Here is a 16,048-nt window from a genome sequence, read left to right on the forward strand (position 1 = left end):
TGTCTTAGTTCTGATTTGTGGTAACAGTCTCCTACTTACAGTTTAACCAAAATGCTGCGGGTAAATTATCCACTGTCTACACGTTATTACAGCTTTGATTTCCTTTGCTTAAATTAATATACAACTTTGCAGGAGTTATATAAATAAGGATACAGGCATGCCAACACAGGCCAATTCATTACTTAGCAGCAAGAGATAAATGTGGAATGCAAATCAATCCATGTTAAGCCTGCGTAAACCTAGGTTAGAGAGCCTAACCTGTCTTCTGGTCCTCATGCTGTACCACAGCTAACTCCTCTAGTTACACATATTTTCACTGTTCTAGGGCAGCAAGACTTTTTTCAGTAGCTTGCTTTTAAAAGTAATCACTGTGAACTCTGCATTTGAAATAAAACGAGTCTTATAATTTGCTTTATTCCCAGGTGGAATCACACAGCAATGATTTTTACTTGGTTAGCTGTAAGTATTTAACAGGAAATGGGACAGTTATTGTCAATGTCAAATGAACCGGTTCTGATTGAATTACATGAGAATATAGAGGAACTCAGCTGAAGTCAAAATTATTCTGACAAATAATATTGTAACTCGACCTGATGAGAAATGGAGATGATAGATCCATAAATATAACAGTAGAATTTTTAAAAAGCTGTTTCTTCTCTTAATAAAACAAACCTGAAAGTTAAGGGCAGCGGTCATGCTCTGAAACTGATTTTTAAGCTGTACGATCTCGCTTGAATGTTCATTTCACAAAAGCATTGAAACAGTTTTACTCAGATGAATTAGACTCTCTGTTCATGATATTGTGTCATAACCTGAACTTCAATTGAAATGAAAAAAATATACATCCTATGAATAACTTAAACGATTAGAAACCCCCCAACAAATAAACACTACCAATGACACCTTTCTGTGTTTTTTTTTAATGCTGTTATTTTACACCTAAGTAAAAATTCATGTTTTAGGATAAATATAATGGATGGCAAAAGAATCCGAAAGCTTTTAGTTGTTGGGGATTTACAATTCTAGATAGATATATGTATATATATATGTAATACCCACATCCATCCCTCATAGTTTAGAATGATAATGCCTTGGGGAAAGAAAGCAACAAGTATAATAACATAATAAACATTTGTTTATTTTAACATCTATTAAATTCCCAGAATCTTGCAGAAATTATGCAAATGTTTTAAAATAATTTGTAGCATCATGGATCTGTAAAGTTGCAGTTCTGCCTGATTTTTTTCGTTCAGGAGTTTTTAGACATGTAAACAACACAAAGGACATTGGGAACTACAGCGTAATGGTACTTGTCATACAAGATGAAACTCATTTTTTTCCTCATCTAACTGTCAGGTCTGTCACCTCTCTCAAACCAACAGACAAACCCACACAGTAACTAGAAGAGTCACTAAAGGGTAAGTGCATATCCAAGACTAACAAATAATACATACAATATTTTAGAGGATTAGAGAAAAAGTAGTGTGATGAAGTCAAGAGATTAGATGGCCTACTGGGACAATGAGTTGAGCTTTAAATAGTGTCTGTAGCCAGTAGTACAAAAGCAGCACACAGACCTGCCTGACACTGAATTAATCCAGGTCCCTGGACTGCAGCTATAAGACTAGCAGAGTGAATAATGCCAGAAACAAGGCTCAAAATCACAGTTCTGGATCTATAGAAGATGCCTTTCTAGCTCTGTCACCAAACCTGTTCTAGGATGCGACACTGAGGAGTTTGCATTTTCACAGGCTTGCCTTATGGTAGTTATAACTGCATTTGTTGATTTTAATAAATAAAATTAATTTCCTTACAGTTTTGCAAACATTCTGATCTTTTACTATGCATCCTAGCCTGTCTTGCTCTCCATATGTGTTCTTGGGGTCAACAGACAGCTGAGACATTTGGTGGACCAGCTTATTATACCTTTATTATGTCTCTCCTGTCCTACTCTAATTATCTGTTTTTTGTCCAGGTTGATCTGTTCTCTACAAAATTAAAGCATTTTCCTAGCCACCCTCCTGATTTTAATATAAAGTTATTCATAAATGAGCTGGGTTTATTCATAGGAAAAAAGATTAATTTGCTTTAGACATGAGCAAAAAATAAATATGATAATAAAAGAAGAAAATTATTTTTATTATCACAAGATGCACTGTTGAAAAAGCTACATGAAAGCATGAAACATATCTACGCATAATCTGAAAACACCCAAATGCTCTTCATGATTTTAATAGATAAAAGTGGATTTTCTATATTATTTCAGTCAGCTGTGACTTTCAATATGCATAAGTCACTAGAGAGTTGGAACTCTACATATTTTAAGTCATACGTTTTTACCTTGATAAGATATAGTAAAACATGAAAATGGTTAACTTAAGACACTCTTTCTTACAAATACCTTACCAAGAAATAGAAATACAAGGAAATTAAGCTCTTCAAGTTGCAAGTAGCTTGTGCTGAAAATGTTGAGTGTTTTTGGTTGTAATACAAGTCTTATTTGTTAAAAAAACCCAGTTGCTGCCACTTGCATTGAAGATTATTAAGATTCATACAGCAGACTAATTTAGTAGAAAAGGAAACAGGGTTCTTCTGCATCAGGTACTGACTTACATTATGCTTTTAAAATGTATAAGCCCAGAGGGATATTAAAATGTTAATTTGGATAGTATTTAAAAGGTAATTACTTTTATATAATAAAATGGGAAGTCTAGTGAATACTAAACCCTGTGTCATGTGCTTTCTCTGAACTAATGCTACAGAAAATAGAGAATGTTTTTGTTTAAATGATTTTAATTTAGATTCATGGAAGACATTCTCAGTGACAAGAAAGTGATTGTTTTCAGCTTGACTCATTTAAAATCCTTACTTTATCAAAATAAATGTTAAAGAAAGGTACCTACACTTGTTGGACAGCACTGAACTGAAAGAACGAGAGGTGAAATTTCAACATCTCTCCTCATGAAGGGGTTGTTTGGCTTGTTCAGCAGAAGCACTGCTACAAAGAACACAAAAATTCCATTAAAATACCCTCTAACTTGGGTATTTACTCAAATAAGTAGAGATGATTTCCAGTTGAATCCAAATGAACCAATCATTGAAACTGCCACATTAGATCACTTGATTACTTTTTTCAGCATGTCATAAAGGGGATTTTTAGAAGCCATAGTTTTCTGAAACTGCTCTCAGAAATAATTTTTATGTGCAACCATTTGAGTAGTTCTGAGCAAACCACATCCTTTCAGTTTCAATTACTCCAGACTCAGAAAAGGTGAAAGACAAAAACACAAACCATGATAGGAAATCACATCAGAGAATAGCTGTTGAAAGATGTATTTGTGACAGTAAGCATGCAGACATAGTTGTCCAGAGCAAACAGAAACCAAAGAAGCAGGTTATGTACCTGAGTTCTCAGTCTAGAGTTGTTCCCAGTGCCTGAGTCCGGATGTACATTTAGGGTGTGTACCACAAGAATTGAGTGCATTTTTCCTCCCCAGCACTGGTCCCCCTGCTGTGTCCATGGGGAGGGGAGCAGAGTGCATGGGCACCTAGCAAGATGTGGCACATGTCAACATGCCTTCTGCTCAGGTCAGCTCTGGAGCACACCACAGAGCAAGTCTGCACCCTGAATCAAAAACTGCCAAGGAGCTCAGATAGACCTACACACCCAAAGTCAGGTCACCAAACTATTTCCCAGGGCACACTTGGTCACAATTAGCCCTCTCTTCTTTGAGAGGCATCCCCTGTGAAAGGTCTCATCCAGATCCCTCTGAGGAGGTAGTTGGTGGGAATGGGGCAGAGCCCAAAAGGCTCAACTTTCCGGTTCCCATCCTTCTGATTGTCATTTCACTGAATGGAATCTTTGCGCTGTCCCAGTTCTTAATTCATTCTTGCCAAGCTACACATCTGTTAATGGCTAATGAGACCCTTCTTAAATGATTTCTGATGAAGGTACAGTCGGGGCTGATGAACTGTGTAAGCTTCTTTCACATGGTGAAATTTAGGTTGATCTATGTTTAAAAGGAGAAATGCCAAGAAACAATCTGCTCTCCTAGGCCATTTACATATGCCCACTCTATATTCATTAGTTTGACATTTACTGCTCTTATTCTGTCAGTAGAATGTTGATTTGATTTTCACTCTTGCTATTACGATGTCACAGGTATAATAGCACTATGAACGGTGCAGTAGATTTACAGATTGATTAAATTATGATTTCTGAGGAGTAACTACTGGTAGAAAACTAGATTTTAATAACAACTTACAACTGGATAGCAATTAGCTAAATAAAATTATTTGATTCATTATCATGGTTTATAGATGAATCATTGGATAAAAATGCCCAACCACAAGCTTCTCTCCCATTTAAAACATTATGAAGAACAAGATATGGAGCATGATCAGTTTCCTGAAAAAGGCAGCAAGTGCAAGAAGAAGGAGAAGAACTGTAGAAAAGCTGCTGCGTGTTTCAAATCACTAAGACCTCCCACGCTGGAAAAGCTTGCTTTCAAAATTGAGTGTGATAACAAAGTGAAACCAAGCTTTAGTTTTGCCATACATATGACCAACAAATAGTAATTTTTGAACCGCAATATGGTATATATAATACAATCTTATCTCAGTCCCTTTGTGGGACTGAATAAAGTATTTCTAGGACTATAATCCAATAAACACACACCTGTCTGCCACTGCATCATGGACATCTCTAAACAGCTACTCCTCTGTTTGACTGCAAGCACACAGGTTTGCTCCTGAGCCAGAGGACTGCAGAGCCCTCCCATATGGACAGGAAATCCTCTGCTCAAGTTGCCAGTCCAACGAGCACAGAGTGAGAACATGGACTGTGCACCAACCAGAAGCAGAGCTGTGCATGTCAAAGATCCAGTCACCTCCTTTTAGAGGTCATGGTGATACCTGGTATATCGAGGTTTCTTACAAAATGATCAGAGCACTTACACAGCACATGGAAAATCTGGCATCAGTGGTCACATCTAATCCACAAACTCCTTATCCCTTGAGGGCTCCAGCCAGCAAGCTATGCAGAGTGACAGAAGCAGTTATCTCTTCTGGTAAAGACCCTTGCAGAAAGCAATTCAATGTTAATTGGGCCAAAATGGAACTGACTTCATAGCATACTACTTAAGATGTTAATTTACTATTTATCCAGTGGATATATTGTAAAAGTACAGTCAAAGTTGTGGAAAAAGAAATCTGGGAGCAGAAACCAGGACTCGAAATTTACTGTTTCCCAGATGAGCTTCATCCCTCCATCCCACAGAATCAAGACTCTAGAGATTCTGTTAGGCCATAAATAAATGTTTTTCCTCATGAAAGAGCATTCTTCAATAGCAGAAAGGGAAACCATTCCATCACCAATCCAGAAGACCTTGGTAATTTGGTGCTTTATTGAGTAACAGCTGAGGATCAGCTTTCTTAGGGTCAGAATCATAGTCCATAGCAAGTGTTTCTTTGAAAGAAAAGTGCATAGATGCCCTTCTCTAGGAATGAACTCCCCAAATAGTAGGCATATTCTAGATCCAGAAATTAGTTTCAAATATAATACAGTAGTTAATGCTCTCAGGTTCCACCTTTGGGCTCCCAGCCCTCTTCAGACAGTGCAGAAGTAGCCTATATACCTAACATAGGAACTGGCATTTCATTTTGGGCATCAGGAGCTTAAGAAGTCCTGCAATGGATTTGATATAATTATTTTCAAAGTATGTTGGCATAAACATGAGGATGAAGTCATGGATATTATATTACCAGCTTCAATTAACTAAACGAAAACATAAACTGTTTTCTCTGAGGATCAACTAAGATATAACGAAAATTACTAAGTCTGTAGAGGCACTCTGCGGCTAGCACAGGAATAAAAACGTGAATGATTATATTCATGAGTATAATTACCAGAGATCAACTTAAACCTTCATTTGCAACTTTTCATTGTGTGTATTTGAAGACATATTTCTATTAGCAACAGTAGTAATTTGTTTGTTATGATGCATTTTGAAGTTATGGTAAATAAGAATAATTACCAGTGTTACTCATAATTTGTATATAAATAGTGAACTTCTGTAGGATGAAAATCAACTGATATGTATATGCAAGTAATTTCTCTAAAAATTTGAATTCTGTGTTATTGCTGCTTGAATTACTGATTCATATTTACTTTTCAGAGTCTTTAGTGCTGCACATCACTAGCTCTTCACATAAAGTACTCACTGGATACAAAAAAAAATATTCATTATGGATATTTTGATCCATTATTGATTATTCACTTAAAATCTGAGAAAATGGATTTACTCAAAGTCATGATGAGATCGCCACCAGCCCTTTCTTGCTACACACATCACTTTGCTTCTCAGAGAATGCCAACAGGCTGTAACAAATGCCTTCCCTTGCACAATTTCATCTTACATGTATGCATATACTCAGAAAACTGACTGACTTAACAGGTCATTTCCTCACAGTGTTTCTCAATGCAAGTTTATTTTCAATCCCTGTAAAATACTGATGTTTCTTATCAAAGCCGCCTGCCAATTAGGACTCTCCTGAAAATCCTTTGTCAAAGTTTATGGCTACACTTTACTCCAAAGTTCTCCTTGTACCCCCAAGGTTCTCTTTGCCAGACCAACCCAAATGCCTATTATGACCTTGCCACTATAATGCCAGAGCCTATAAGCTGGGATATCTTCCTCTACACCACAGTTCAATCGCTGTGTCTTTAGCCTTGACCAGCAGTTGATATTTGCCATGCAAAAGGAACCATGCATTTATATTAAAGGTGATGTTGTTTAAGATAATTTAGTACTTAAATTTTACCTCAGCAATACCAAGATCTCTTCATTATATGCTTTAGGAAAATGCAGGACAGCTGATTTTACTAAAAAACAAACCAAACAACCTAGAAACCCTAAGAAAAAACCTGAAGGGGAAGTGAATTTTCTGTAGCAAGGTCTGCAGGGAGCAATGAAGGCATATAAACCCAAAGAGGGAGCCCAGAGAGGAAGACCAGTTTAGAGAGGGCTGAGACATCATCATTGTCCTCTGACTGTTTAGTACAGCATAAGTCTGTGATGTGATTTAAAAATATCCTCTCAAAATGCAAAAGTGGGTTTTCCTCACATCTCGGAGATGGATGAAACTTCACAAGACTAATAAGAAAACACTGATATTTTTCCCATTAATGAAAAACTGAGCAGGTGTTATTAATATTCATTAAACACAACCTGAAAAATATAACTTACAGGGAGGGCTTTGGAGCAGAGGCACTTATTCAACCATTACATTAATAATGATGTGATATTACTCACTTCAGTGAGACCTTATGAAGAATGTTCTGCATCCTAACACTCAGCATTTGGAATTCATGACAGAAATTGGGCAAGCTCTGTTATTTGAATTTGGCCTAGTGAATTTTTCCCTGATTCCTAGCTACCCACAGAAGTTCAGAAATGCTTAAGCAGAGCGTAATGAAGCTAACAAAGTAACTGCTTCATATCATATATTAATATTTTATATAGTATAAACTTGGATTTGGGTGGGTAAGCCTAGGCAACATCTCCAAAAATATCAAAATACAATATTGAAAACTTCGAAATCGACAGCAAGATTTCCAATGTGCAGCCTCTTATTTTTCTGCTCCAATATAACTTTTCTGGGTGAAAGATCTTCAGATGTTAAGCATAAAAGCTTTTGTATCAAAGCAAGTTTTAAAATGTTATTCAAAAATATTCTGTTGCTGCAAAGGAACTCTATAGCCTTTAAAATTGCTCCCTTTAGAACTGTCCCGGATAATTGACAGGGTGAAAAAACATTGTCGAGTTTAATTACCACATAGAAGAGGCTGTAAATAGATCAAATCTTTTCCATTTCCATGAATTGGCCTACCTGCTTAGCTGGTTAAACAGTGCAGCAGGCTGTAAAATGCATACCTAGCATAAAAACTGAATGAGCTCCAAAACCGTATTTCTTTTTACCTGCTATAGTTCCCTAAACTGCAGCTCACTCAGATATACCTTTTTCCATTTAGACTTCAAACTCTTATTTGCAAGATACAGCCTGTAGGGCCTAAATTGTAATTTTGTGAACAAGGTAGTAGAAAAGACTGACTGGTTTTGATAAAGCACTGAGAAGGTTTAAGCTTCTGTTTAAGAAAATGGTCCTGAGATTATTTAGGATATGAACTTATATGGGTATCTTTGTCCTCTGCCTTTTGGATAAGTATTTCATTTAGAATATTTTGATAAATATTTCAATATTTTTAATTTGAAGTACAGAATTTTACTTCTTGGCTAGCAAAGACTTTGAAAGAGACTGAAGCACATCAATCCTTTTGTGGGTTATAGCGGAAAAAAACTGCTTTGCCTTTTGCTGGGGACATACAAATATGTCTGCTGGCTGGATAATTTACACCTATGAGGACCCATGAAACAAATTTGTTCCAGTGTTTTATGAGAATGTTTTACTACATAGGATTTGTTTTCTCCCTCTTATAGGAAGAGACAATCAGAGCACGCAATTTGTTTGGTATGGGCTTCTTTCAAACACATGAGTAGCTCAGAAGGATGGGCCTGTGACTGATAAAATATGCTATGGGTTGCATAGATGTGTCTGGGTGCATCCTCTTTGTATCCCTGTATCCTGTTCACCAAATTACCAGCCATTACTAATTTCCAGTTTATGCTGGCTATGAAAGGTCACAAAGGACCAGACTATATCTCCTTTGATCTGCCACTATGATGATTCAGCATAAAAAAATTACACTTTCAGAAGATCACTTTCTCTTCAAAATGAGTCTAAAAATTTAGAGTTAAACCTATTTTTAGTGGTTGTGCAATACTGTTAAGATGAAATTCTTAAATTGTCTTTTTTATTTAAGATTTAAACCAGCAAGCAAAAAAATCTTGGATTAAAGGATGAGTTTTAGCCTTTGCATTTGCATTTTCTGCTATCTTTTAAAAGGAGTAATTAAGTCTCATAAATTAGAAATTATTGACATACACAGATTCACAGATAAATACAGCCTTTACTTTAAATGTGAAATTTGACTTTGCTGACCAAAAGGGTATGATACAGATGGTCAGGGAGTTATATAGTTTAATATTCGTGTATTCAGAATCTTACATTTTAGGTTTTGTAACAGGTGATTTACATTTCTAATTAAATATTAACAGATCTGAGCTACAGATTAGAGCTGTTTTAACTGATTTTGTATGTCAAACTGTTTTAGAATAGAAACTCAAATTTAATGAATTTGAAGGAAAACATCATTTTATAATTGACTGAGAGGAGAAAGGATTATAAGTGTTTTGCATTTCAAAAACTGGCTCATTTATTAACCTATGGTAATAGGATCCGTACTTAATGAGCTGACTTAATTTTTTCCTGGTCCTTCTGTCCTTTAGTGTTTCAGAATTCACATAACAAGTACTTGCACATTTTATCCATGGATCCAAAGAGGAAAAGAAGCTTTCCTGGTTTTACAGTGAATTAAACTGAGAACACTCAAAACAGGGCATCTTGTCCAAGATCATATCTAACGAAATCTGGCCTGGCAGTTAAAAACACTGTGGTGTTGGATTTGCAGTTGGAGACTGCAACTAAATAATATGACTCCCTGCAATGCAAAATGGCAGCAAACTCATACCACGGGTTGTTACTGAAAAAATAGTAATTTCTTTAATTTTAAAGGAATGTTCTTACCTAATACATGTTCCTATCTTAACACTGTAGGTTTCAGACAAAGGATTTACTCCATCAACATTCTTCTGTTTCAGGAACTGTTTAGGATATAACAGATCTGATCCTGCACTGATAACAGTATCAGAAGACCTTCATAGGTTGTTGAGGCTGATAGATAGATTACCTTAGAGTTTTTTGCCACACAGCTGCAATAAATGAATCCCCTTATTTAACAGTCACGTTATATACTGCAAAGGATGTAGGAGTTTGCGAATGAGAGCTATGTTAAATCTAAACTCAGTTGTCTGCATGAAACACCCCCTGGCTGGGCAAAAAAACTCCACATTTATAATACCAGGGAAAATTGGGAATTCTTGCAGAAATCAGTAGAACTGAGAAAATTCAGAGATAAATCTAAACCTGCCTCAGTACTCTCCACTATTACTGAAAGTAAAATACAGAGCCATATAGACTGATAAGACTATATTGTAGAGGCTTCTGTACTACTGGAACAAAAGAAGGATCCTGTGGCCTTATGCTTAAGCTTTCTACCTTATGTCAGCAACAATGCAGGTTCTTCAATGGAGGCATGTAATAATAGCATAAGTTACTTTGAAGGATGACACCAAATTGAATTTTCTACAAGCTACTTAATTATTCCTTTGGGAATGAACTGCATTCTGAAAAAAAACACTTTTGAAAGGGTTGGTTTGTTAGCACATGCATTTGCTGTTTCCCTAAGTCCACAGTGGTTTATATCCCATTATGAAACTATTTTTCAATAAAGGGTAATTATTTGTTATTTTTTCTAAAGGTTCAGGATGCAATATTATTAACTGGTACTTCGATATCCAGTCAGCACAGATAATTTAACATCTACAGGTTAATTATGAACCCACTTGTGTCTCTGAGAATAATTATTAAGTTTTTATTTTTACAGTCATAAGGAGTTCTCTCATCAAAACTGTGGTTACATCAAGTGCTTTTCTAGTACAGTATCATAAAACAAAATCCTTGTTCACTCTCTTGTACTGTGTTTGTTGTGGTTTTGGCTGTTGGTACTTCAGTTTAACACATTCTTGGGATTTTTGTCCTGGAATCCCAGATTTCAAATTCACCATCAGCTGAAGTGCAATGCTTCCTGTCTGGCTAAAGATGCAGAATGAGTCAGACCAGGAAAAACAGGTAAAGATAGAGGTTGTAAACAGCAAGTAGCTTGTAGAAGAGCTTTTCTTTAAGAGAGTCTGAGTGAAATCAAATGAGTTCATTGTGAAGATGCTCAAAACACACATCACTGAGCAATTAAAGTTCAAACTTGACATTCCTGTACAGCAAGGCATATGCTAGGAGCATGATAAAGCTGTGCCAGCATGATCACCCACCATGGTAGCACCAGCCAGTGCTCATCCCAGACAGCTTCAGCTTCCTTCTCAGATAGGCTGAACAGTGCTTTTTTCTTTCTACTGAGCTGCTGCGTGTAGCTTGGGAGTTACATATACGCGGTGCTGTGTCCACACAGACATAACCTGAGCAAAACAGATCCCTTAACTCTGAAGGACTGCCAAAAACTAAGCAACACCTGGAGTGAAATGGAACAAGAGAATGTGGCGTAAGTTGAATATCCCATTCACCTTCTTCATTCAGTTAATAGCATAGACTACAAGGTGTAATAAAACCTTGAATATGAATGCTATAGGGCCCTACAGATGGCTAGATGTATGCTACAACTTGTACTTTAAGTACCATAAATGACTGATCAATGGGATAAAGTAAACGAGGCTTGAAATTAAAGAATGTGCACATAAGAGTATAACTCATGATGGAAGCAAGGAAACAAATGCAGGTTGAATGAAAAAGAGATGCTAAAAGATAAACATGGCTGAAAAATAAGAGCACATAGTGAAACAAGAATGGCAAAATTAATGATATAAAGGGTATGAAGATTGATGCAGAGTACCAGGAACCTGGAGATTTAGAGGTGAGAAAACATCTAAAATAAAATTACAGCCCTTCCCAAAACAGAGACAGCAGGATTGCCAGGGAACTCTCCTATATTTTCTCAGGACTGTTGAATGCCTTTAGGTATTGGGCATCAAATAAACCCACCTGAAGAAGAGATGAGATATGATTACCACATCGAGAATGTTTGACACCATTATTACAGTCCATTCCAGCTCCTACAAAATCTTGGCAACAACAGAACCCACTGTATATTGCTGTCAGGTCTGACTGAGAGAGGAAATCTTATGAGTGTCCTCTCTAGAGGGTCTGGCATGCAGCACTTTTCCATAGTGCAAAGGTCTGTGCTGCAAAAGTCTGGTGAGGTGTAACTCCAATCATGAGACAGCTTGGCTCTGGGAAACTTCTGAATGTGTTTATTGCCCTGCTGGCTAGGCACTCTTTTGGTATTGTGCCTGTGTACATTTCATATCATACAATCATAGAATAGTTAGTGTTGGAAGGGACCTTAAGATCATCTAGATCTGATATTTGTAGATACGAATATATAGATACACTCCCACAATTAAAAGGCAAGCAAAGAACATTGTTCTGCTTCAGTAAACTGCTTAAGCATATATTTAATTCTCTCATTAGTAAGCAAAGCATATAAACATGCATTTAATCATGTGTCAGTCTCATTGAAATCAAATGAGGCTAAAGTGGAGCTCAAGTGGTCTGATGAAACAGAGCCCCATTAAGCAAAAATGAGGAGAGAGAGTGGAATTAACATCATTGAATCTAAGGCAACTTCTGTTTATCTAATATTTTCTTTGAGGATTTTATTTCCAAGGCATAATTAAATATAAAAACATCTGTGTGAGACCATAACTGTGGTGTTCTCTCTGTATTACACAGAAAAAAACAACTCAGAAGCTATTTCTGATCCATGAAGCACTTCTGGTATCTAGTGTCTGTAGCACAGGTATTGATGGGAGGTAGAGTGAATTTCAGTTTAGTGATACACTGAACTTTTATCCTAGATCAATGGACTTTTAGGAAGCAACTTTGGAAAAAAAAAGAAGTTTTATTTATATATTATTTTTTTCCTTTCTCTGTTATAATTTTTCATAAATCAGTTCGCTCTAGAGAAGATTCCTTATGTAATTTAAACTGTTAAATTATTCACACTGAAGTGTAACATTCCTGACACAGTTTAAATGCAGGTTAAATTATTTTAAAAATATACTTAAATAAAATACAGTGTTAAAAAAAGATGAAATTAATCATAATTAGTTAATCATAAAAGCATAATTATAACCAAGGTGATAGCCTTAAATATTTTGTGGATACTTGAGAATAATGGATATATAACCAGGAAGATGTAAAGGAAATCATAAAAGCAAAAAAAATGTCATTTAGCCATTTAGGCAGGAGTGACCATCAGGTAACATAACTTACTCTGCAGTGATAGTGCTTGCTGTCAGGCAGAGATAACCATGACGGGGAAACTGATTTTTGCATTTCTCCTAGGTAAGCTTTTCTGCAGAGAAATAATTTCCAACGAGGTGGCAAGGTGATGCATTGCTATCATCACATTGTAGAAAACATTTTACTATTAGATATGCTTGAAGTCAGCTTGCATGTGCTGGAATTAAATTGCCTGAGAAAAGTATTCCAGATAAACTGTTTTTTTTCTGTTTGATTTAGTAAACTACAGCTATAGCTTGCTCTTCTCACAACAGTCTTAATGATATTTCACTGGTAGGTGATTAGTTAAGCTAAACAGCCTATATGACTATTTTGTCATATATATTTTATAATAGTCCTGGAATTTTTAAGTTTTTCTCCATTTAATTCATAATTTCCACAATTCCTCTGGATCTGCTCTATTAGTATTTCTTCAGGTTTTGCTGGTTTTATTTACCTACGCATCTTGAACGACTGCATCGTCCTTTCTGTCATTCCATACACACTCCAAACCTTCAACATAATATGCTTAACTTCAGCTTTCTAAAACCTTGATTCTAGCAACTTTTTCTTCTCTGTTCAATACAATGTCACTGAAACAACTTTTGTAGATTCTCTAGGCTCCTTTATTGTGCTGGTTGCCCTTTTGTCCCTGCAAGTCTTCTCATTGCCCATGAATTCCTTTTATGATTTAGCCCATCCAAGTTGCAATTGATTATCCCATTGTGATGGCCATCTCTAACAACACCATGCCATCATCCTTTGTCTTTATTAACTGCCCATCAGCTTCAGCCCTCTTCTTCTCTCATGGGAGAAACTTTATGACTTTTCTGCTGATGTTTTTTCTGCTTAAGAGCACCCTCAAAAGCATCCCTAACAGTCCCTTATACTTAGTTCACCTACACACTATAGAGATGAAACCCCTCCATTTACTACTTAACAAGAAGATGGGGCTGTTATATTGATCTTTTGTGGGAATGCAAGGAGCAGCTTAGAGCACAACCATGAAACATGGTAGGTGAAAACTGTAACTCATTTTCTTCCCCTGGGGACTCTATGCCCACTTTTGAAGAAATAGCTCTGATGCTCCTTTAAAGGTCAAAAAAATCTAGTGCTAAAACACTCACAGTGCTGCCCGAATGCAGAGGGTGAACAGGTGGCTTTAAACTGGAGCAGCAATATCACTGAATCACAGAACAGCCCAGGCTGCATCCTAAGGAGGAGAGCAAAGGTGTGGGAAAAGAATTTTAGCGTGACAGAAGAAAATAACTGGAGAAAGAACAAAGCTGTTAATCTTCATTAGCTCACTTCTCATCAAAGTGTACTCTGGACTTTCCACCTGAATTAGTCTAATTATCTAAGACAGCAGTTTTTATTTTCCCTAAGACTTTTGCATACTAAGTAGACAGCTAAGGGCACGCTCTCCTACATAACGGACATTCTTTCTCAAACCGTACTTCTGGACATTAATGTTATATCCACTCTAAATTAATCCTACTGATAAAATCTGACATACCCAGGAAATTCTGGATGTTTCCCAACATACACTAATATTCCTTATGTGACCAACTGCCATTCAGCACTTGTAGGGAAATAAGCAATAATATATGGAATTCTTGTTATGAAAAATACAACCTATAAAGTTACAGCATTTGCAATGTCATATAGCAAGTATATTCAGCATTATACTATAAACCTACATTTAAACTTGCAAACATGAGCAGTGAGGATTTTTAGCCAAACTTTTAGCTACTCCCAATATTTTAGGGATCACATTGTTCATACATTGAATACATTGCTCGTACATCAAAAACATTGTTCATACATCAAAAACATTGTTCATATATCATTCATGTCATCCTGCATGAGCCAAAATCTGTGGCGTCTAAATTTAGAACCATAGAATCATAGAATAGTTAGGGTTGGAAAGGATCTTAAGATCATCTAGTTCCAACCCCCCTGCCATGGGCAGGGACACCTCACACTAAACCATGCCACCCAAGGCTCTGTCAAATCTGGCCGTGAACACCTCCAGGGATGGAGCATTCACAATCTCCCTGGGCAACCCATTCCAGTGCCTCTCCACCCTTACAGTAAAGAACTTCTTCCTTATATCTAACCTAAACTTCCCCTGTTTAAGTTTTAACCCATTATCCCTTGTCCTATCACTACAGTCCCTAATGAAGAGTCCATCCCCAGCATTCCTGTAGCCCCCCTTCAGATACTGGAAGGCTGCTATGAGGTCTCCATGCAGCCTCCTCTTCTCCAGGCTGAGCAGCCCCAACTTTCTCAGCCTGTCTTCATACAGGAGGTGCTCCAGTCCCCTGATCATCCTTGTGGCCCTCCTCTGGACTTGTTCCAACAGTTCCATGTCCTTTTTATGTTGAGGACACCAGAACTGCACACAGTACTCCAGGTGAGGTCTCATGAGAGCAGAGTAAAGGGGCAGGATCACCTCCTTCGACCTGCTGGTCACGCTCCTTTTGATGCAGCCCAGGATACGGTTGGCTTTCTGGGCGGCAAGCGCACACTGAAGCCAGCTCATGTTCATTTTCTCACCAACCAACACCCCCAAGTCCTTCTCCACAGGGCTGCTCTGAATCTCTTCTCTGCCCAACCTGTAGCTGTGCCTGGGATTGCTCTGACCCAGGTGTAGGACCTTGCACTGGGCATGGTTAAACTTCATGAGGTTGGCATCAGCCCACCTCACAAGCGTGTCAAGGTACCTCTGGATGCCATTCCTTCCCTCCAGCATATCAACCGAACCACACAGCTTGGTGTCATTGGCAAACTTACTGAGGGTGCACTCAATCCCAGTGTCCATGTCAGCGACAAAGATGTTGAACAAGACCAGTCCCAACACCAACCCCTGAGGGACACCACTCGTTACTGGTCTCTGGCCAGACATTGAGCCGTTGACCACAACTCTTTGTGTGTGGCCATCCAGCCAGTTCTT

This window comes from Pezoporus wallicus, unplaced genomic scaffold (assembly GCF_028554395.1).
Source record: "Pezoporus wallicus isolate ANWC-B61680 ecotype Strahan unplaced genomic scaffold, APGP_CSIRO_Pwel_v1 contig_5524, whole genome shotgun sequence".
Taxonomy (NCBI): Eukaryota; Metazoa; Chordata; class Aves; order Psittaciformes; family Psittacidae; genus Pezoporus; species Pezoporus wallicus.